The sequence below is a fragment of the Ochotona princeps genome, chromosome 19, assembly GCF_030435755.1.
Source record: "Ochotona princeps isolate mOchPri1 chromosome 19, mOchPri1.hap1, whole genome shotgun sequence".
NCBI lineage: Eukaryota > Metazoa > Chordata > Mammalia > Lagomorpha > Ochotonidae > Ochotona > Ochotona princeps.
Genome location: NC_080850.1, coordinates 1663862 through 1688007, shown reverse-complemented (window position 1 = coordinate 1688007; position 24146 = coordinate 1663862). Strand labels below are relative to the sequence as shown.

Below are 24146 nucleotides of genomic sequence, written 5' to 3'. Positions count from 1 at the left end.
GGGAGTGGGACTGGTGGGTCGGTTCAGTGATACGTGAAATAAAGACAAACACGAAAACAAAAACACCCAGCAGCCCTGTTCAGCGTGAGGCCAAGGCTGCTCATCTTGGCAGAGCAGAGGGACCATCGCTGGGAACAAGCGCGCTTGTGGGCAATCCGGTTCTTGGAGATTATTCTGCATTGCGGGAAGTAGTTCTGACCTGGCAACCGAAAGAGGCCAGTCTGAGAAGGAGCACTACCCATGAGGAAATGGTGTCTTCCCATGGAGTGATTCAGAAAGTGACTTTGGCTCCACGCTACAACCCACTGGGCCTGACTAACCGTGGCTGGGCTAAGATGACCACCGATGTCGGATTGGGAATGTTGAAGCAGGTGGAAAAACCAAGCAATGAGTGGGCATCCGGCCACCTGCTTGACTCATCTGCAGCCCATCTGGAGGTGTCGGGGCGAGTCCCCCTCTAGCCAGTGTGCACCCTGGGAGGCAGCCAGAGTCCCTGCCACCCTGGGGGACCTGTACTGCGATCCCTGCCCAACACCCAGGCTGGCTGTGGTAAACATTCAGGAAATGAACCAACAGGGAAAAAAAGCATGCTCTGTCTTTCTTCTGCCTGTGAAATACATGAAAACAAACATTTTGAACAAAAATAAATAAAAGGAAGCAGCAGGGTGCTTGGGCAGGCTATTTGGCTCTGAGGAGGAAGCCCTGAGAGGACGGGGCAGGACTGGGATCATCAGCAAGGAGTTTGGGTCTTGCAGGGCAGGAGTGGGGAGGCAGGTGTGCAGCTGGAAATGTGGTCCCCACTGCCAGGCTGGTAGGAAGCTGCTAAAGATGTTTTAAAGATTTATTTTAATTTGGCAGCCCAGCATGGTAGCCTAGCAGCTTGAATCCTCACCTTGCACACACCAGAATCCCATATGGACGCCGGTTCTAATCCTGGCAGCTCTGCTTCCCATCCTTGGCCACTTGGGGAGTGAATCAATGGATGGAAGATCTTCCTCTCAGTCTCTTCTTCTCTCTGTTTACCTGACTTTGCAATAAACATAAATAAATCTTTAGAAAAAGATTTATCTTCATTTGAAAGGCAGATTTTCACAGAGGAGAGAAAAAGAGAAAGATCTTCTGCCCACTGGTTCGCTCCCCAAGTGGCCTCAATGGCTGGAGTCTAGCTGATCCAAAGCCAGGAGCCTGGAGCCTCTTCCAGGTCTCCCAGGCAGGTGCAGGGTCCCAAGGCTTTGAGCCGTCCTTGACTGCTTTCCCAGGTTATAGGCCAGAAGTCGGATCAGAAGTGGAGCAGCTGGAACATGAGCTGGCAGGAAGATGGGACGCCAGTGCCACGGGTGGAGGCTTAGCCGACTGTATACGTCACTGTGCAGGCACCCTCGAGCTTATTTTTTGTGTTAGGTCATGTGTTGAAATGCAAATATTTTCGGTAGCTTGGATCAAGTGAAACCTCATTAGGATCAGTTTCACTACTGTTTTTTAACCCTCCTACTGACTGTCTAGCAGTTCCTCAGTGTGGCCACTAGGCAGTATCTACGGTCCTTGGTCAGAGCTTTGGCGTGGCTCTGTGACTGAGCGACACACACACACACACAGTGGCTGGCGCTGACAGAGGAGGAGGTGCCACCAGGGGCAAAGAGCAGGCCATCTGGGGACAGCAGATTGTGTCCACCAGAGGGTATGGGGAGACTGTATGCTGTTTTCAGGGTGGCCGCGCTAAGACGCAGCCTTCAGCCTCTTTTCCCTGCAGAAGGCCGCTTGCTGTCCGCGGGCTGGACTGCAGGCTCGGTCTCCGTCCTGCAGCGGCCCCTTGCCGGCTGCTCCCCGACATGCCCTGCGAGGTGCCCGGCGCGGCGCCCAGCGCTCACAGCCCGCCCTTCCTTCCTCTCCGCGGGCGGGCAGGTGCGAGCAGGGGACGGTCCGGCCTGTGGCCCGCCCTTTCCCTGGGGCTGGGAGGAGAAAGGCGGGTCTCCACGGCAGACTGTGGCCTCGCCTACTCGCGGTCACGTGGGAAGACGAAGTCCTCGGAGGGCCTTTGCGTCTTTCCCTCCAGGCTGAGCAGAGGCTGCGCCTTGAAGGAGGTGAGCAAGCCCTGCTCATGGAGGCCTGCTTGGCGCTGCCGCTCACAGACTGCCCTCCCACAGCTTCCAGTTTCTTTTGAATTTGTTGGGAGTTTGGACTTGATCTTAGATTGCATTTCATTTTGAAATTAATCCTTTTCTTTATTTTTTTTTAAGATTTATGCATTTTATTACAGCCAGATATACAGAGAGGAAGATCTTCCGTCCGATGATTCACTCCCCAAGTGAGCCGCAACGGGCCGGTGCGCGCCGATCCGAAGCCGGGAACCTGGAGCCTCTTCCAGGTCTCCCACGCGGGTGCAGGGTCCCAAAGCCTTGGGTCGTCCTCGACTGCTTTCCCAGGCCACAAGCAGGGAGCTGGATGGGAAGTGGAGCTGCTGGGATTAGAACCGGCGCCCATATGAGATCCCGGGGTATTTAAGGCAAGGACTTTAGCCGTTAGGCCAGGCCGCCGGGCCCTCTTTTTCTTTATTTTTTTAAAATATGAAACGTTTCACTAATTTGCGTGTCATCCTTGCACAGGGGCCATGCTAATCCCTGTATCAGTCCAGTTTTGGTATATGTGTTGCCAAAGCAAGCACTTTTTTTTGAAGATTTATTTTTTTGAGCCCGGGGTGGTAGCCTAGTGGCTAAAGTCATTGCCTTGCACCCTCTGGCATCCCATGTGGGCACTGGTTCATATCCTGGCAGCTCCATTTTCCACCCAGCTACCTGCTTCTGGCTTGGGAAAGCAATTGAAGATGGACCAAAGCCTTGAGACCCTGCACACACGTGGAAGACCTGGAAGAAGCTCCTGGTTCCTGGCTTCAGATTGGCGCAGCTCTGACCATCGTGGCCACTTGGGGAGTAAACCAGCAGATGGAAGATCTTTCTGCTGCTCCTTCTCTCTGTAAAATCTGACTTTCCAATAATAAAAAATATATGTATTTATTTATTCGTCTGAAAGGCTGAGTTAAAGAGAGAGGGGGGAAAGGGAGAGAGGTCTTCATTTTCTGGCTCACTCTCCAAATGGCCAGAACTGTTGGAGCCAATAGCTGGAAGCTTTCTCTGGGTCTCCCACGTGGGCGACAGGGGCCCAGACACTTGGACTGTCTCTTGCTGCTCTTCCAGGTGGATTAATATGGAGCTGGAGCAGAAGTGGAACAGCTGGGACTTGAGCCAGTGCCCACAGAGGATGCTGGTGTTGCAGCAGGTGGCTTAACCCGCTTGGCACCACACCGGCCCTGCTCTTCACTGTTAACGTGGAGCAGCATCCAGTTCTTGGTGGAGCCCATGCAGCGTGGGTCTGCTCTGCCAGCGCCTGTAGCTTGCCCTCTGCCCCAGAACCCCTGCCAGTCTCCAGTTTGCAGCCCCAGCCTCTCCTGCCCAAAGAAGCCATGCCCTGTCCCACCTGCTCCCTGCCTGGGTTCTGTGGCCCTGTCGTGCAAGCCCCTTGCCCAGTGCTTGCCGGTCACATGGCAGGCGCACTTATCGCCTAGGGCAGAGGTGGCCTCCAGGGGGCGCTGCACAGCTCAGGTGCTGCTGTCCTGCCCCAGGGCGGAGGGAAAACATTGCTCTAGGGCTCCCTTCGTTGTCATAAACACTTGAGTGAAAGCTTGCTGTGCCAGTGTTCATTCTCTCCTTCTACAAGCAGCTGGGCTCTGTCGCCCGGGGCCACGTATGCACAACTTCAGCTGCTGGCATGTGAGGATGTCCCGGGTGCCGCTTCCAGGCCTGCACCAGCTAACCTCCCACACCTGCTCCTCCCTGGGCTTCTGCCTTCTGCCAGTTGAAGGCGTGGCCCGAGGGAAGGGTGGAGCTGCCTGAAGGCCCACCCGGGACAGCTCATCTGGAGCCCCTCTCCTCCGTGTGTTGGTGGCTCCGTGTTCCTATCTGTGTTGTACTACAGCACAGCCCACCCTGGTTCCATTCCTGCAGTGTGCCACTTTGAGGCCAAGTGGCAGATGAAAACAGGGAAGGTGAGGGAGAAAGGGGTGTCAAGGCGGACCCACCGCCATCCTAGATCATGGGCAATGCATGGTGATAGCAGTACAATCCCCACAATTCAGAGGAGTGAATAAATGAATTGTTGTACAATTGGAAGCTGGGGCTGGAAGACAGAATCTCCCAGGGGTGCACTGCCAGTGCCACAGCACCCAAAGCTTGTCAGCCCAGCCCGCCTTTGCAGGGCACGCTCCGCTAGAGGACATGGCATCTCCCGGTGCCCCAGCTTTGTCTCCACCCACTGGGCAGAAGTGAATCCTAGATCCCTGCCAAGTGCCTGGAGCCTCAAATGCTTTACACAAGTGAGCATCCAGCCCCGGGGATCTGGGAGCCTGAGCTCTTCCAAGCTGTACAGGTCTGTAATTGGGAGCCAAGCAGGGACCTGTGTGCCAGGCCTACCATATGCAGCCTGGGGCGCTGCTGGGGAGACTGTGTGGATTCGGGGTTTTATAGTCAGGTCACATATTCCCCTGAGGTCTGGTGCCAGAAGGGTGTGGCAGAATTGTGTTCACTGCATTTTTTTAAAGATGCATATGTGTGTGTGTGTATATATATATATATATATATATGCACACATGTATAATTAATTTCAGTGCAACATTTTTTTTAATTCTTTTTTTAAATTTTCAATTTTATGGTACAATTCCATAGGGTTTACGATTCCACTCCACAAATTCCCACTCCCCGACTGATTTTCCCAATATTGTTACAATAGTATAGTCCTTCCTAAGGAGTCATCATTCCATCAGTCTGTTATATAAGTGTGCCCTGACACTGCTGGTACAGACAATGTCAGACAGTCCAGCAGCCCATTGTTTAGATATGACCAACAGTTTCACTGGGAGCCCATCTTTGATTTGCAAGTAGGGATGCATGTTGCATTGTGTTGTGTCTTCACATCTGGAAATGGTAGTCTCCATTACTCCATCACTGTACATTCCCATAAATGAAAAGCCATGAAACAAAGTCGACAATAGAAAAAAAAAAAAACAGCATCATGGAATCGAAAAAATGTACCACTGAATAACCAAGGCACGGATGGCAAAAAGAAAACACCAAAGCCTCTTGGGTAAAATGATGCCACCGTGCGATCCATGAGCCAGCGATGAATTTGACAAAAGAAAAGAAAGTATTTGGAAGACGAAAATGAAATTAAAAACATCAAAACACATGGGACGCAGCAAAAACAGTATGGAAAGGATTATTGAACTTAGAATTTGCATGATGGTTTCCTTAATTTACAGAGAACATATGGTATTTGTCCTTTTGGGATTGACTTATTTCACTGAGCATAATGGTCTCCTGCCGGGACTGTCTAGTTGCAAGTGGTATGATTTCATTCTTTTTAAGATTTTATTTACTTTTATTAGACAGCCAGATATACAGAGAGGAGAGACAGAGAAGAAGCTCTTCTGTCCACTGGTTCACTCCCCGAATGGCTGCAACGGTTGGAGCTGAGCCAATCCGAAGCCAGGAGCCAGAAACCTCTTCTGGGTCTCCCACGTGGGTGCAGGGTCCCAAGGCCTTGGGCCGTCCTCAACTGCTTTCCCAGGCCACAAGCAGGGAGCTGGATGGGAAGTGGAGCTGCCAGGATTAGAGCCGGTGCCCACATGGAATCCTGACACATTCAAGGCGAGGACTTTAGCTGTTAGGCCACTGCGCCGGGCCCAATTTCATTATTTTTAATGGCCTAGTAATATTCCATGGAGTAGATGTACCACGGTTTTTCTTTTCTTTTCTTTTCTTTTTTTAGTTTTTTTTAAATTATCATTTTACGATACAGTTCAGTAGGCTCTGGAATTTCCCTTACCCCATCCCTAAGTCCTTTCCCTCCCACCTCTGAGTTCCCCTATATTATTACTACAGTATAGTTCTTCAGAGACAGTCATATGTCCATCATTTCAAGCATGGACAGTGGCAGAGTCTACCATCCTATTGTCAAGATATGTTCAAGAATTTCATTGGGAGTCCATCTTTACCTGGAAGTAGAGATGCATACAGCACTGTATCCTCACATGTGGATATGACAGTCTCCATTACACAGCTACTGTACATCCCCTTAAGTGAAAAGCCACAAAACAAAATCAACAACAGGGAGAAAAAAAGGAATTAAAAACGACATGTAGTTAAATACCATGCTACTGAATGACTAATGTGTCGCTGAAGAAATGAAAAGGAAAATCAAGAACCTTCTTGAAAATGATGCTGCCGTATGATCTAAGTCATTAAATAATTTAATGAGAATGAGTTTTGAAGAGATGAAACAAAAAAAAAAACCAATCAAAATCCATGAGATACAGTTTCCGCTTATTTTTGTTGGTGGAATGTGTCTCTTGTAGGCAACAAGTAGATCGTTTTTTTTTTTTTTAATCTAGTCTACTTATCTATGACGTTTGATTAATGAGCTTAATCCATTTACATTCAGTGTTAACATGAATGGGTGGTACCTTGGTCCTATCATTCTAGCAATGGGTTGTTCATTGATTCAGTCTTCTGTTGTTATTTCTGAATCTTTTTTTTTTTTTAAAGATTTCTTTTTATTACAAAGTCAGATATACAGAGGAGGAGAGACAGAGAGGAAGATCTTCCGTCCGATGATTCACTCCCCAAGTGAGCTGCAACGAGCCGATACTGCGCCGATCCGAAGCCGGGAACCTGGAACCTCTTCCAGGTCTCCCACGCGGGTGCAGGGTCCCAAATCTTTGGGCCGTCCTCGACTGCTTTCCCAGGCCTCAAGCAGGGAGCTGGATGGGAAGTGGAGCTGCCGGGATTAGAACCGGCGCCCATATGGGATCCTGGGGTGTTCAAGGTGAGGACTTTAGCCACTAGGCCACGCTGCGGGGCCCAATCTACTCCATTTTCCATCTTTTCTCGGTTAATGTTCTGATTCCTCCGTTTTGATTGAAGGGATCTCCAAAGAAACTTTGAGGTGTTCCCAGATCAGGTTCCTATATGTATTAGCAAGCACAGTGCCCACCTCAGTCCATCACCCCATCAGCTGGTGGTTGCAACCGCTGGGTTGGTTTTATTCTCAGCCCCGACCTCCACTAGAATCAATGACTATTGCAGTCCATCCTGGCACTGCCCATCACACACTCGACCCTCACCTAAACCAGTGGGAAGTGTGCTGGTTGGGTACTGCGTTCCTAACAGGCACAGGCAGCCTCGCCTTGGCATTTTGTGTTGTGTACTGTTTTTATCACAACCGAACCTGGCCTGACCCCCACACAGCTCCAGCGCTCGGACTTGCCAGTGGATGACGCGAACTGACTCAGCCTGGTCTGCCCTCAACCCGAACCAAATGTATGCCAGTGGGACACTTTCCATAGCCTCTTCTGGGTTGGTTACCTCCATGCTTCCTGAGCTTATTTGTAGGGTCCGTGTCCTGTCAGAGGAGCTGCTCAGGGTCCTCCATCAACCCCTCCTGGTGTCAGGTTTCGCGCATACCAGCAGGTCCATGGGCCAGCACCGCTCATTTCCTCTCTTGCCCCAGCAGGAGCAGCAGCCTTTCTTAACTGGTCTTCAACCCATTCTGGTTCCTGCTGTTGGAAGTTTCAGCCCAGCCACGGCTCGTCCATACCCACATATAGCTCATATATGGCTCATTTGGGGTTGAAAGCTGGCCGAGTCCGTCCCATATCTACCCTGGTTCTCCAGAACACCAAACTGTGCTGCGGTCTAACCTGGCACGGTGCGGCTTGTCCCAGTCCACACTTATGCCAAGGGAGATTACAACTGTGACCCGGCCAGAACTCAGCCCCACTCCAGCTCCTGCGCCCCTTATTGGGAAACTCCACCCAGCCAGGGCCTCCCCCTAGTTCCCCAACCAGGCCAGTTCCCGGCCAGTATTAAGCATGCCAGTGGTTGCTCTGGGTCAGTTTAGCACATCCCATAGCCTGTCGCGTCTCCTGCCTTGTCTCCAACGGCCCTCCTAAGCCATCCAGTGGGGTCAGAGTTCCCACGGGCTTTGGTCCACACATCCCCGACCCCTTCTACCCCCAGGTATGGTTTTCGAATGCCAGTCAATGTCATGGTCCTGCCTACTGTGACCCCTCTGCTGATCCCTCATCCTGTTAGGCAATGGGGACATCCTGCTGGACAAGTCCAGATTTTGGCTCTTGAATGAACTGGTGTTCGGTAATCTGCATTATAAAGTGATTACAGGTTCTTCAGAGGAGGATATACTGCCATTGAGAATCTTTAGGACTGATTCACGTCCCCAAAGCACTGTGGGTTCAGCATGGAGCTACCCAAGCAGCATATCAAAGAACCAAAATCCCAGAACTCCCCAGCCGGGCGGCCAGCAGGCGGAGCCTGGCGCCAAATGGCGCACTAGCCACCCGGAAGCCACTCACCACAGGTACGTGGTAGCAGGCGTGTGTGTTCCAGGCTTGAGGCGTTGGCCTTTGGTTTTGTTGGGTGCTATTCCTCTTCTCTGTCAAGAGAATATCTTTTTTTTAAAAAAAAAATTTATTCATTTTATTACAGCCAGATATACACAGAGGAGGAGAGACAGAGAGGAAGATCTTCCATCCGATGATTCACTCCCCAAGTGAGCTGCAACGGGCCGATGTGTGCCGATCCGAAGCCGGGAACCTGGAACCTCTTCCGGGTCTCCCACGCGGGTGCAGTGTCCCAATGCATTGGGCCGTCCTCGACTGCTTTCCCAGGCCACAAGCAGGGAGCTGGATGGGAAGTGGAGCTGCTGGGATTAGAACCGGTGCCCATATGGGATCCCGGGGCATTTAAGGCGAGGACTTTAGCCACTAGGCCACGCTGCCAGGCCCAAAGATTTTTTTTTTTTATTTTTTTTATTAGAAAGTCAGATATACTGAGAGGAGGAGAGACAGAGAGGAAGTGGAGCTGCCGGGATTAGAACAAGCGGCCATATGGGATAAAGGCGAGGACCTTAGCCACTAGGCCACGCTGCCGAGCACAAGAGAATATCTTGAAGTAGCCTTTGTAGGGCAGGTTTGGAAGAGGCATATTCTTTTCACTTTTCTTTACTGTGCAAGAATTTTATTTCATTTTCAAAGACAAAGGAAAGCTTTGCTGGAAATGTTATCCTGGCAATTTTTTGCTTTTAGAATCTGGAATATGGGGAGAATCAAGATGGCAGCAAAGGGTGCTGACATGTTCGAGATGACAGAATCATCAAAGAAGAGAGAGCAGATTACAGAAAAAGATAGGGGTCAGGCAGTCATCAGGGCGATACCTGGAGACCCCCTGGATACAGGGAAGAGACGATGACGGTGGAGCAGTGTTACAGGGAGCAGAAACCCCACCAGCCACTGGTGAGCTGTGATCAGGACTCCAGCGACAACCAGGCATCCAGCGGCTGCCACAGGTCAGCCCTTGCAGCAGCCAGGTGGGAGCTTGGGCTCGTCCGGGGAGCTCGGGAGGTGAAGACAGGCTGGCCAATCCTGCTGAATACTTTGGCCCAGCAATGAACAGACAGGGAGCTGCAGACCCCACGGGGTAGACTCGTGGTGGGTTGGAGCTCACAGCACAGGGATTGAACACTAGGACGGGCATGCTTCCAGCTAGCCACACCCGGCTGATCCCATGGAGAGGACAGTACCAGCTTCACGTCCTGCAGAATCTGTGTGGTCCCCAATTCGGAGGGCCAGCAGCCCTGGCTGTCCGGCAGGGCCCCACTGGGCTCCATCCTGTGACAAGACAAAATCAGCGTCAATAAATGAGTTATCTGAGACAGTTGGCGTCTTCCTAACCCAGGACACTGATTGAACATAAAAATTGACCTGTAGACCTGTAAGTAATACCCCTTAGAAATCTGCACTAAGGAGAAAAATCCACCAAACAGGATTGCAATGTCAAAAGTTAAAAGAAGAGACAGAGGCACAATGAATGTGACTGAAGACTCCACAGTAAAGGAACAAAAAGCCTTTACCACCCTCAGAGTTAACTGAGGAAGACATTGAAAAAATGAGAGACACAGAATTCAGAAAACTTATTGTAAAGCTTCTGACCAACAACGAGAAGCACATAATACATGAGTTCAAAGAATTTAAAGAATTTGTCACACAGGAAAGGAGTCAAATGAAAGCTAACATTGGGCCTGGCACGATAGCGTAGTGGTTAAAGTCCTCGCCTTGCACGCACCGGGATCCCATATGGTCACCAGTTCTAATCCTGGCAGCCCCGTTTCCCATCAGCTTACTGCTTGTGGCCTGGGAAAGCAGTTGAGCATGGCCCTAAGCCTTGGGACCCTGGACCCGCGTGGGAGACCTGGAAGAGGTCCTGGCTCCTGGCTTCGGATTGGCTCAGCTCCAGCTGTTGAGCTCACTTGGGGAGTGAACCATGGGACGGAAGATAAGATCTTCCTCTCTGTCTCTCCTCCTCTGTATATCCGCCTTTCCAATAAAAATAAATACATTTTTTTTAAAGAAAGCTAACATTTCAGAAGTTAAGAATACAGTGGAGCAAATTTAAAGTACAGTAGAGAGTCTAAAAAATAGAATGAATAAAGCGTAAGAAAGAATATCAGAATTGGAAGGTATTTCCTGTCACGAGCTGGGTCATATGGCAAGTCTATTTACAATTCTCTAAGCACTCTCCATACTGATTTCCACAGTGTTGTACTAGCCTGCACTCCCACCAGCAGCGAAGGAAGGTAACTTTCTCCCCATATCCACACCAGCAAGTGTTGTCAGTTGAGTTCTGAAGGTATGCCAATCTCACTGGAGTTAGGTCGTACTTCAATGTGGTTTTATTTGTATCTCTCTGATGGTTAGGGAGCCTGAGCATTTTTCCTTATGTCTGTTAGCCATTTGAATCTGTTCTTTTGAAAAATGTGTGTTCATTTCCATTGCCCATTTTTTCAGTTTTTTTTTTAAACTGTCCCTGAGTTTCTGAAGCTCTTAATAAATCCTGGATATTAGTCCCCTATCACTTGGGTAGTGTGCAAAAATTTCCTCTCGTTCTGTTGGTTGCTTCTTCACTTTGTTGATAGTTTCCTTTGCTGTACAGCTTTTTATTTTGATGTAGTCCCATTTGTTTATTCTGTCTTTGACTGCCTTTACTTTTGGCGTCTTTTCTAAGAAGTCTTTCCCTGTTCCTATTTCTTGGAGAATGCTTCCTATGCTTTCCTTTCATAGTCTGATGGTTTCTGGGTGTAGATTTAGGTCCTCGAACCATTTAGAGCTGATTTTTTGTATAATGTGACAGGTAGGGGGTCTTGCTTCTTAATTTTAGAAGCTGCTATCCAGTTGTCCCAACAGCATTTGTTGAAAAGACCAGTGCAGCATCTTTTTTTAAAGATGTTATTTTGTATTACAAAGTCAGATATACAGAGAGGAGGAGAGACAGAGAGGAAGATCCTCCGTCCGATGATTCACTCCCCAAGTGAGCCACAACGGCCGGTGCTGTGCTGATCCTAAGCCGAGGACCAGGAGCTTCCTCCGGGTCTCCCACGCGGGTGGAAGGTCCCAAGGGCCTTGGGCCATGTTCGACTGCTTTCCCAGGTCACAGGCAGGGAGCTGGATGGAAGTGGAGCAGCTGGGACTCTGCTACCCATTATGAGGTGTTGGTGTTGCAGGTGGAGGATCAGCCTGCTAGGCTAGCGTTCCAGCCTCACGTTGAGTGACCTCCATTGGGCCCAGGCTGCCGCTGAGCTGTAAGCAGGACTCAGTGGCCGCTTCAGCTGGCAGATTCTACCCCGTCTTCCAAGACGGCTTCCAGCAATCTCTCTGAGAAGTGCGGCAGGCACGGGGATCTTGCCTCAGATACTCCTAGCGTTACTACTGTCATTAGAGGTGGTGGCAGCTGTCATGCAACCTGTCCCATGCTGGATGTCATGCTGAAGCCTGGGCAGCTGTGTAGTCCAGGCAGGACTGCTGGGCCATGCATGTTATCCCTGCTTCCAAAGTGCAGAAGCTGAGCTCATGGGCATTGCCGAGGGGACTGACATTTCAGCTGATGATGACAATGAGCTAAGGGGATCCAGGGGAAAGACGTGAGGACGTGGTGGGGGCTGAGGGTTGCCGGGAGACAGTGTGGCTTAGGCCTGCTGTCTGTGGACACACAGGACCGATTGCTTTCAACAGTTTCCCCAAAGTAACTAGAAACATGTGACATTTGAGAAATAGCATCATTTGGAAATGCTGGCAAATGATTTTTTTTTTCAAAATCTTTGAAACCTTCTTTGATGTTGGGGGAGTGAGCAAGCCTATCCCAGGAGATCCTCCCTGATCAGCTCTGGCCTGTGATCTCAGGGCAAGAGATCCATTTTTCATTCTTTTTAAAAAAGCATCTTCATTTTATTTTTAATATTGTTTACTTTTCCACTTTCATTGTTAACATTATTTACATCGTTGAGAGGGATACATGCCCGTGTGTGTCTCCAATTTATGCTAGGGAGGGTCATGTTCCAGCTTTTCTTTTTCTTTTTCTTTTTTAATCCTGTGTCCTCCGTGGGGAAGGGGAGGGGACTGTTCCCTGCTGTCAAACTACATAAGCCTCTGGGCGTGGGGGATGGTGATTTGATGATGCCTTAGGGACCTTGATGTGGGGAAGCATGTTCCGAGGGTGTTGAGTGGTTTTGATAGTTCTGAGACATTGTTGGTTTTGTTGCACCACGGTTGAAAAAACAATATTTCCAAAATATTTCTGAAGTCCAAGGTCCACCTTAGTGCATCCACAGATGTGGGAGCATGCTGCAAAGCTTGGTCAGAATTGTTCAACCTGTTCTACAAGGCACTTGACGCCTTCTGCTGGGCTAGATGAGCTGACTGTGGCTGGGTTTGAGTCTAGTGACTTAGTTGGGGAGTCCTCCAAGAAACCTCACCTAGGGTGACTTCAAACTTCACTGTTTTATGTGCCAGCCACAACACAAACCAGCTGATGCAGCTGCCTGGTCAGTACTGCCCCAGCCCCATCTCTCATGTGAACCAATGGGTGCTGTGGCCTAGCCTAGCCCAGCTCATCACAGCCCCAGGCTTCATGCCCACTAGCAGGTGACACAGCTTAGTTTGTGTGTTCTCCAATGACCTCTACCAGGTCTGCCCCCAGCCCTGATTTTGGTATATGCCAGCCTCTGCTATGGCCTAGCCCAGTCCACCCCACATCCCATCCAGTTCTCATACACACCGTTGGGTGCTATGACTTAACCCAACCCATGGGGTACTGTTGTCCGAGCTGACATGACTGACACCCAGCTCTGGCATTTGCCAGCAGCTGCAACAGCCTAGTCCAGCCTGGTCCTCCCCCGGACTCAGCCCAAATGCCAGCAGATGGGTACTAGAAGCTGACAGGACCCGTCCACTCCTAGTCACAGCTCTCATGCTCCCCAGTGGAAACAGTTATTCAGCAGATGAGTCTTTGAAGTTTCCCTACCATGCCCACTCCTTTCCCTGGGTCCTACACATGCCAGCAGGTGCTGTAGCCCAGTCTGCCAGTCTGAGAGGGCCCACATCCGGTCTGCATTTGCCTGAGCCTGGCTCAACCTGGCTGGAGCCTGGCTCAACCTGGCCTGCCCACGGTCCCAGCTCTTGTTGGTGGGCGCAGCACCCTAACCTAGCCCAGTCCATACTCAGCCTCATGTGAACTGGTGGGCATTGCAGTCCAACCCATCCTGGCCTGCACTCTGTCCTGAGTCTCACTTGTGCCGGTGTGTGCTGTGGACTGACCCTGCCCAGTCTGTCCCCAGACCCAGTTCACAAATGTGGCAGCAGGTGTCGCAGCCCAGTTTAGCCTGGCCTGTTCCCAGCCCTGGCTTCTGCACTTACTGGTATAGCCTAGTAGGAGAGTTCTTCAAGTTCTCCTACCACGCCTGCTTCCAGCCCTGGATCTTGTGCTACAGCAAGCTTGACATGGCTGGCTCTGCAGTCCTGGCACTCATCAGCAGGTACTGTGGCCTATTCTGGCCCTCAGCATTGGTTGCCACAGCCAGACCAAGTCTGACTCACCCCCAAACCTGGCTTTCATGTGACCAGGCAGGTGCTGTGGCTTAACCTGGCCCACAACACTCATTCTGGCTCTCTTGAGTGCCAGCAGGTACTGAAGTCTAGCTCAATCTGGCCTGCCCGCAGAGCCAGCCCCCAGGCATGCCAGTGGGTGCTGCAGCCTTGCCCAGCCTGGTCCACTCACAGCCCCAGCTCTTGCACTTAATAGTGAGAGCTGTAGCCTAGCAGGGGGAGTTTCCCAAGCTGACCTACCAGGCCTGCTCCCTGCCCTAAATCTCACGCATGCCAGTGGGTGCTGCAGCCCCGCTTGGCATGGTATGCCCTCATTTTGACTCGGGCATATGCTGACAGTCCTGCATAGCTTGGCCTCTTCCCAGTCCCAGCTCCTGCAAGCTTCAAGTGAATTCCACAGTTCAGCCTGGCTTCATACATCACCACTTTCAGTTCTCGTACAAACCAGTGGGTGCTGCAGTCCCACAGAGATGACCCTACAAGTCCCTTATAGAATCTTCCCCCCAGATCCACTTTTCATGCATCCTGGTGGGTGCTGTGGCCCAGCCTGATGTGCTCCCACCCCCGCTGCCCTGACACTTGTGGGTGGGTTCTATGGCCTAGCCCAGCTAGGTATGTACCCCAGCCCCAGCTTTCATGTACACCAGCAGGCAGTAGATGATGCTACTTAGCCCATCCCAGGTCTCCCACATGGGTGATACCTTGGCCTGACCAAGACATGCCCTCCAGTTTCCCCCATCTAAACCATTTCAGCCCCCTTGCCTAGCTGAAAGTGCAATGACCCAGTCTGTGGAAGCCCCAAGAAGTCATTCCTCCCCTGTCAAACATGCCCTCAGCTGCTCCAGCACGTCCCCAAACCCTCTTCCCCAAGCAAGCTGCAGCCTCCCTAGGGGCTGGGGTGGCATGTCCTGGTCTAGTGTTCCCTGCTTTCCCTACATATCTTTTAAAATCTTTATTTATTATATATATTTATTTTATTTTATTTTTCATGGTAATTACATAGTTGATCAGGATGTAGAAGATCACGAGTTAAGGATAAATGGGTGAAATCATTACTTGCAAATTTGCTATTTCTTCTTCTTATTTCTGGGGGAAGGAGAGAGATAAAGGGGGAAGCTACACCCAGCTTCCCAAATGTCCCAGCACCCAGGGATGGGGAATCGCCACCCAATATCCACCTAGGGTCCCGGTGTGTGCATGTTCCGAGGACTCTGTCCAAGTGGTTTGGATAGTTCTGAAATGCTGTCACTTTCTTTGATCCAAGGATGATGCAGCCCTGTCAATGTCCATTGTCCATGGTCAATCTCACATCTCCACTAATCCAGGCTTTTGCTGTCATTGTTTGGCTGTGTGCTTGTCCAGTTTGCTCTTTTTTCCTTCTTCTGCTATGGTATTAAATGGGCTGTCATACTCTCCATGGGCATCAGGATCTGTGCCTGTTGGTCCACCTTTTTCATTGAGGAGAGCATATTCTTGCAGGTGAGTCCAAAGACCTGGGCCATGCAACCTGAGCCCTGCCAGATTCACCATTCCTGGGGCTCATATACCTGGCACCCACCTCGCAGGTGGGCCAAGAGACCTGGGCAAGTTGACTCGAGTTCCACCAGATCTCCCACCCCTGGGGTTCACGAACTCAGCACCCATCTCACAGGCCAGCAGGTGGATACAGGGGCCCGGGCCAGGTGATCCAAGCCCTGCCAGATCCCCCTGATCCTGAGGCTCATGAACTCGGCACCCACCTAGCATGTGTGTCTCAAGACCCGGGCCAGGTGACGGGCCCCACTGGACCCCAGGAATCCGGGGCTCGTGAATCTGGCATCCACTAACCCCAGACTGGCATGACTTGCTTCACCTCAGCATCCACTGTCATGTTGTGCAGCCTGGCTCCTGATGGTGGGTGCTGCAGCCCAGCCCAGCCCAGCTTGATCCCTGTCCCAGCTCTAATGTCAACTGGCTGGTGCTGCAGCCTGACTTGACTCCTCCACCTTGTTCTGGTTCTCAGATCTGCCAGAGGATGTTATGAATTGGCCCAGCCTGGTCTGTCCCCAGACCTGACCCACACGTATGCCAGCAGGTACTGTAACCTAGTTTAATTCTTTTGTGTTCACCTGTATGGCTTCATCCTGATGAAGGAGTTTCCATAGCTCCTCTATCAGGTCTCCAACCAATGACAGTTCTTGCACACTCCAGTGGGTCCTTGGCCCAAGTTGACTTTATCCATCTCCTGTCCTGGCAAGAACAGTGGCCTTGCCCAACTGGCCCACACCCATTCTGGTTCTTACTGTTAGGTGTTACAACCCAGCAATACCTGGTCTGTGCCCGGACACAGCTTTCACATGGTTCAGTGGGAGTCAAGACTTAGCCCAGGGGCTCAGCATGGTAGCCTAACAGCTAAAATCCTCACCTTGAATGCGCCAGGATCTCATATGGACACTGGTTCTAGTCCCGGCAGCCCTGCTTCCCATCCAGCTCCCTGCTTGTGGCCTGGGAAAGCAGTCAAGGGAAACCCAAAGCCTTGGGACCCTGCACCCATGTGGGAGACCTGGAAGAAGTCCCAGGCTCCTGGCTTCAGACTGGCGTAGCTCCAGCTGTTGTGGCTACTTGGGGAGTGAATCATCGGATGGAAGATCTTTTTCTCTGCTCTTCTCTATATGTCTGACTTTCCAATAAAAATAAATAAATATAAAAAAAGACCTAGGGCCCGGCGGTGTAGCCTAGCGGCTAAAGTCCTCGCCTTGAAAGCCCCGGGAGCCCATATGGGCGCCAGTTCTAATCCCAGCAGCTCCACTTCCAATCCAGCTCCCTGCTTGTGGCCTGGGAAAGCAGTCGAGGACGGCCCAATGCATTGGGACCCTGCACCCGTGTGGGAGACCTGGAAGAGGTTCCAGGTTCCCGGCTTCAGATTGGCGCGCACCAGCCCGTTGCGGCTCACTTGGGGAGTGAATCATCGGACGGAAGATCTTCCTCTCTGTCTCTCCTCCTCTGTATATCTGACTTTGTAATAAAAATAAATCTTTAAAAAAAAAAAAGAGTACCTGATTAAAAAAAAAAAAAAAAAAAAAAGACCTAGCCCAGCCTGTTCTACACCCGTCCTGGCTCTCAGTACCATTTGGTGCTGGAGTCTAGTTTAGTCTGGCACTCCCTAGACCCAGTCCATATTTATACCAGCTGAGGCTTTAGCCATGTCTAGCCCAGCTTGCTGCCCTCAATTTGGCTCTCATGCTCACCAATGCAAATCCTAACCAAGCTGAGGTATCCCCTTAGCCCCCCAGCCAGGCCTGTTTCCATCCACAGCTCTTGGACATGCCAGTGGAGATTGCAGTTCCACAGGGGTGAGCCTACATCTCCCCCACAGATTCTGCTACCAGACCTGCTTCTATTGTCATGGCCCATCCTAACATCATCCATCCCCTGCACCAATTCTTGCTGGTAGGCGAGAGTTGGTCTTAACTTTAGTGTGTGCCACTGAGTGGTGCTTGGCGATGGTTTACCAATTTCCCCAGCTCAGGTCTTCCATGTGTGCTTGTATTTTGTCATGACCATTAAAAGCCCTCCTGTTCCCCCTTCCAAGCCATTTGGTCTCAGCCCCTCTCTTACATACTCAGTAGTAAATCATCGCCTGGGGGCTGGAGCTAGGGTGGCATGTCCCGGTCTAGTGTCCCCTGCCTTCACCACATGTCTTAAGAGAGAAAGAAAAAATAAAAGAAAGAAAGAAGGAAGGAAAGAAAGAAAGAAAGAAGGAGCGAAAGAAAGAAAGAAGGAAGGAAGGAAAGAAGGGAAAGAAAGAAAGAAAGAAAAAGATAGGAGAGAAAGAAAGAAAGAGAAAGAAAAAAGATAGGATAGGATAGAATAGACTAGAACAACAGATTAGACAACTATGCTGGCACTTTGGTATCGTTCACATAAAGTTGGCATTAAGCAGGGTTTTCTTGCAGCAATGTGACCCTTGCCTAGGTACAAGGCAACCTAGGCAGCTGCTGCAGCTGGGGTTATTATTCACTCCTTAGGTATCACAGCGGCCACTGGCAATGTCAGGATGGGGACAGACCTGATGCTGGACCTCACTGAGCTCAATGATTTCAATACTGTGTAGTTGGTGCTCTGGGAGGGGCCTGCAGTCATCCGTTTTGGGAGTTACTGTAAGGAAACTACTTGGAAAGTAGTCTGGCGGCTACTAAGGCAGAAACATTGATTTAGTACACAGTATGGCAGAGGACCCAAGGGTTCAGCCACTGCTGAGGGCCTCACAGTGGGTGGCATCACGTGGGGCACGTGTGTGAGTGGGGGAGATGACACAGAACACGGTGCCAAAGTGAGAGGAAAGGCCCAGGTTTGATGCTTTTGTAACTCCCCTCTCTAGAAATAACCCAGGGCTCATAGAGGCCAGAGCAAAGGCCCTGGGATAAGTGTGCCCTGATGAGTTTCAGAAATTAGATGAAATTTAAGGTGGGCTAGGATTGTGGTGTAACGAGTAAAGTTGCTGCTTGCAGTGCCAGCAGCCCTTATGGATGCTGTTTTGGGTCTGGATTGTGCCACTTTCAATCTATCTCTCTGTACTAGGCTGGGAAAACAGCAGAGATGTCAAATGTTCTCGAGCCCCTGGGCTCATGCAGGATCCTGGAAGAAATTGTTGGCTCGAGCCAGAAGGGAGCAGCTCAGTTGAGCTGGGTGGTAGCATTAACTGGCAAGTGCCAGGACTGGGTGCAAGTCATGTTGGGCTGTATCACAGCATCCCCCTGACCCTCCCTCCTCCCCTGGATCCAGGGCTGGGAACATGCGTGGCAGGGAAACTAACAATTCTTTGCTATGACGTACCTGTCACTGGTGAGCATAAGAACCAGGACTGGGTCAGACTGCACAAGGCAATGGTACCTGTCAGCAGACACGAGGGCTGGGTATGGGGATAAGACAGGCTGAGCTAAGCCACAGCACCCATGTGCATGCATGAGAGCCAGATGAGATGTGGACTGGGCCAGGCTAGGCTGCAACAGAGACTGGCGCCTGAGCTTGGGGGTGCCTGGTGGGAGCTCCTGGGGGTTACCCCAACCAGGCTGCTGCACCTCATGACATGCATGAGGTCCAGGTCTGCTAACTGGACTGGGCCGCAACACCAGTCAGTTCAGGTGAGATACGAGGCTGGAGGCAGAACTGACCAAGCTGCATCCACTAGTACATGCGGTGCCTGGTATGCGTGGCAGACCACACCTGACCCTTCATGGCTGGTGTACATAAGATCAAATCTGAGATCGCCCAGGCATGGTTTTCTGGGGGACTGTTGGACTGGATCCCTGGACTCAGGATCAACTCTGACAGCAGGTGAAGTCATGAGATGTGTGGTCCAACCTTGGAGTGCACGTATGAGGACTGGTCATCTTCAGTTGCTGATGTCTGTGCAGTGCACAGCATGGTCAGATGTACACGGCAGTCATGACGGCCAGCTCAGCTAGGCCAGCAGGGGACATCACCTGCCACATCACCTGCCTCGTCAGAGGATGAAAGCAGAACAGGTTGAACAATTCCCCTGACTAAGCTTTGCAGCATGTTCCTGGGGCTGTGGAAGCACTAAGGTGGGCTTGGTCAGTCAGTAGGCCTGGAAAGATGTTCTCAGCCGTGGAGCAATGAAATAGACCACCTCTCAGGGCTGTCAAAACCACTCAAGTGACACCCTCGGAACACTCTTCTCCACATTGGCGTCTCTAGGGCATCATCAAATGATCATCCCCCATTCCCAGGTTCTGATGTAGTTTGACAGCCAGGGGTGGCTCCCGCCCCTTCCTCCTCTGCAGACACAGGAGAAAAAAAAATACTGAAATGTGTCCTATCCAATAAGATTGTCCTACATTCAGAACTCTACTAATGACACCTGCTGGTGTGGATGTGAGGAGAAAGGTACCCTGCTTCGCTGCTGGTGGGAGTGCAGGCTAGTACAGCCACTGTGGAAATCAGGATGGAGAGTGCTTAGAGAATTGCAAACATGCTTGCCGTATGACCCAGTTATCTCACTCCTAGGGATATACCCAATAGAAGTGAAATTTGCATTTGTAAATTTGTATTTACAGCAGCACGATGTACAATAGCAATGACGTGGAAACAATCCAGAATCCTGTCCAAAGAGGAGAGGTTAAAAAAACCATGGTACATCTAATCCATGGAATATTACTCAGCCATTAAAAAAAATGAAATTATACCATTTGTAACTAGATGGTCCCAACTAGAGACCATTATGCTCAGTGAAATAAGTCAATCCCAGAAAGACAAATATCATATGTTCTACTATAAGGAAACCATCATGTAAATTGCAATGTAGAGTGATAGAGTAATGGAGACTACTATATCCAGATGTGAAGATGTAGGACATTGTGACCGTAGAAGGTCAGTGAGCACAGGATTACAGTTGGTTGGATAATATTTGGAGGAGAATAACCAAATGGCTACCTTTTGTATACCTTATTGGATATCATTTGCATAAGAACAATTGAGTGGAGAGTATGTATATGAGAACACCTGGTAGAATATACAAGACAAAAGAGTTCCAAACAAAAGCATTGATGGTTTTGTTGATGAGCTCAATACCTCCTCCCTTATCCTGTATGGCTCTCAGTGTATAAAGTTTGATGCCACTAATAAACTACGGCTTTTGACCATCAGTCAGGGTCCACGTGTGTTATTATCGGCTCCGTTCACCAAGTCCATCCCTGCGGGACAGCGACAGAAAGACACAATGTAACATGCATACCTGTAAGGAGTTATTCCAATATCCTTCCCCGACAGGTCACCATTCCTTCTTCCTCACAGCTCATGAAGTTGGCGCCGGTCCAGCCGTCCACCAATCAGATGTAACCTGGCATTCCACCTGAATCCCACCCCAATCTTCCAGCCCCCTCCCCAACTCCGCCCACTCGCCAATCATCCCTAGGCATTCACCTGCAGGCGCCAATCCCCTGGGGGCCTGGCCTCAAACCCTCCCAATCCCCACCCCCTACACCTGGCAGACAAAAAGCCCCCCCACCCCCAGGTGCAGCTCTCTTATCCCTCCTTCTCTGGTCTGTCTCTCTCTCTCTCTCTCTCTCTCTTCTCTCTCTTGCTCTTCTTTGCTCTCCTCTCTTTCTCCGGCCTCCCTTCCCCCCTCCCCTTCCCCTTCCCCTCCACCCTGTTCCTGTCCGGTTGGAATAAACCTCCTAAGATACCTCGTTGCGTCTGGAGAATTCAGCTCACGGTAAAGAACCAAGTTGTGGGAATTAGCTGCGCGTAAGAATATAGTAATATCGTATGAACTAGAACTCTGCCATCTTTTTAAATAACTAATAATACCTACTTCCAAATCAAAGATGGACTCCCAGTGAAAGTGTTAGACAATGGGATGATGAACTGTCTGACATTGTCTGTACCAGCAATGTTGGGGCACACTTAAACAGCAGACTGATGGCATTGTAACTCCTTATGCAGAGTTGTGACATTATGGGAAAAATCAATCAGGGGGTGGGAATTGGGGGGAGGGGAATCCCCACTATACAGAATTAGACCATAATTCAAAAGTAAAATTGTACCATAATTCAAAATAGAAAATAAAAAATTTTTTAAAAGTGTGACAATTCTGAAAAAAAAAGAAAAAAAGTAATGTGTCCCAGTCTCCTTCTCTGATTCTTCCCATTCTAATAGGAGGCCCACACATGCGTGTATCCCTCTCAACTATGCAAGCAGTATTAAAAATAAAGTTCTAAACTAATAATAAAATAGGGAGAAAAAAGGCACGTGGCTCCTGGCCCAGCCCTGATTCTGGAGAGTGAACCAGCAGATGGAAGTAACCCTGCTTTCAGAGACATAGCTAATAGCTTAAAAAATAGAGCAAAACAAACAACAACAAAAAGGAAATTCATGGGCTGGCATTGTAGCACAGTGGGGTAAGCCACCTGAGTCACTGGCATTGCTTGTTGGAGTACTGGTTCAAGTTCAGCTGCTGTTTCTAGCTCTCTGCCTGGTTCTCTGCTAACGTACCTGGGAAGGCAGCAGAAGATGGCCCAAGCTTTCGGCTCTTTACCATTCTTGTGACAGACTTAGATGCAATTCCACGTTCTTGCTTTTGGCTCAACCTCCAGCTATTTAAGCTTTTTGGGGTGTAAACTAGTGCATGGACCTTCCTTCCTTCCTTCCTTCCTTCCTTCCTTCCTATATCTCCTTCCTATATCTCCTTCTGTCTATTTATTACTCTTGCCTTGTAAACAAATAAATATTTTAACACCAGTTAACACAGCCAGAATGAAGAGTATCAGCTTGGGCAGTGATGTAGTGATGTAGAATGGTCAGGCTAAAGCAGGGGGAGAACAACCTGGCCCCGTGCTGGGATTGGGCCTGGCACCGTGGCCTAGCAGCTAAAGTCCTCTCCTTGAACATGCTAGGATCCCATATGGGTGCCGGTTCTAATCCTGGTGGCCCTGCTTCCCATCCAGCTCCCTGCTTGTGGCCTGGGAAGGCAGTTGAGGAAGGCCCAAAGCCTTGGGACCCTGCACCCGCGTGCAGGAAAAGGTTCCTGGTTCCTGGCTTTGGATCGGCACAGCAGCGGCCCATTGTGGCTCACTTGGGGAGTGAATCATTGGACGGAAGATCTTCCTCTCTGTCTCTCCTCCTCTCAGTACATCTAACTTTGCAATAAAAATAAATAAATCTTAAACAAACAAACAAACAAACAAACAAGTGCTGAGATCCTGTATGGGGACCAGTTTATATCCCAGCTGCTCCACTTCCCATCCAACTCCCTGCTTGCGGCCTGAGAAGGCAGTAGAGCGTGTTCCAAAGCCTCAGGACCCTGCACCTGCGTGGGAGACCCAGAAACAGCTCCACTGTGGCCACTTAGGGAGCAAGTCAGTGAATGGAAGATCTTTCTCTCTGTCTCTTCTGTGTAAATGTGCCTCTCCAATACAAATAAAATAAATCTAAGCAAACAAACAAACCAAAAAAAAAAAAAAAAAAACCAGAAGAACCAATCAAATGAGAGCTGAAATCAAGACGAGAGGTGAACAAGCCTTATCCGTAAGGTGGCAAAACACATGGCATCCTGGGGAAGTGAGCTAGAGCAAATCTGTTCTCTCCGAGCCAAGCCTTGATGTGGTTCTTCTACTCCCAGAATGCATAGAGGGCAGGCTGGCACCTGGGAGCACGTGTTCCTGGGATCCCCAACTGCCTCTTTCACTTATATCCACCCAAAGTCAGGGTGAGGACTTAATCCTCAAGACTGGGTAGCCAGCCAGGGTTTCCACAAAGCAGTGCAAGATCCAAGTTGTGTTTCAGAAGATTCCTCCAGCTGCAGCCTGTGTTGGCCTGGAAGCCGGGCACTGGCACCGGCCTGGCTGAGCACGGGAAATGGCTGGAGTAAGGGCTGGCTATCGTCGGGTAGATTTGCAGTTAACCCACACAACTTCCACTATACAGACTCAGCCAAAAAGGTAAAACATAAAAGAATGTGAAAAAAAAGTCATTCTTCAATTTTAAAAATCTACTAAAAAGCATTTTTTGTATGTCTTTTTACATATTGGAGATCGAATATTCAAAAGAGAAAGAGAAAAAGAAAGAGAGAGTGAGACAGATTGAGAGAGAGAGAAGAGCTAGTGCTGGGACTGGGGGGCAAGTCCTGTCAAGCTAGACTGCAAATTTCACCTGGACAGTGCAACATACGGGACTGGAGTGGATCCAGTGGCCACCCCTCTGATGGGCTGCAACTCCCACTGATGAACCTGAGGACCAAGGCTGGGTGCAGACCTGGCCAGACAAGCGGTGACACCTGCTGGCATGAGTGTGGGCTGCATTGTGGGGTTAGTTGGGTTGAGCTAGGTTTCAAGACCCATTGACGTGTAAGAGAGCTGAATGGGATGTGGGACAGCCTGGACCAGTCTGTTGCACCTACTGGCAAGCACAGAAACCAGGACAGCGGGGGTCATTGGGGTCACTTATACTAGGCTGCACCCCTCAGTGGTGTGAGGGCTGAGTAAGAGATAGGGTTGCATACAGAACTGACCCAGCAGTTGGAACTTGGTAGTTTTTGTGTGCATACGTTGATGTGGGAGATGACTGAGCCGGACCCCACACTGACAAACACAAACCAAGTGTCAGGTCTGGGATCACCTTCATCGAGGTTTCTTTTTTTTTTGTTTTG

At 50.1% G+C, this 24146-nt stretch overlaps 1 non-coding gene across 1 annotated transcript; it reads right to left on the bottom strand.

Annotated features, from left to right (window-relative positions):
• Nucleotides 1-2558: 2558 nt before the first annotated feature.
• On the bottom strand, nt 2559-2662 carry LOC118760166 (U6 spliceosomal RNA). Its single transcript, XR_004996621.2, has one exon. It is a non-coding gene; the product is annotated as a U6 spliceosomal RNA (small nuclear RNA).
• Between the last annotated feature and the right edge of the window lie 21484 nt (nt 2663-24146).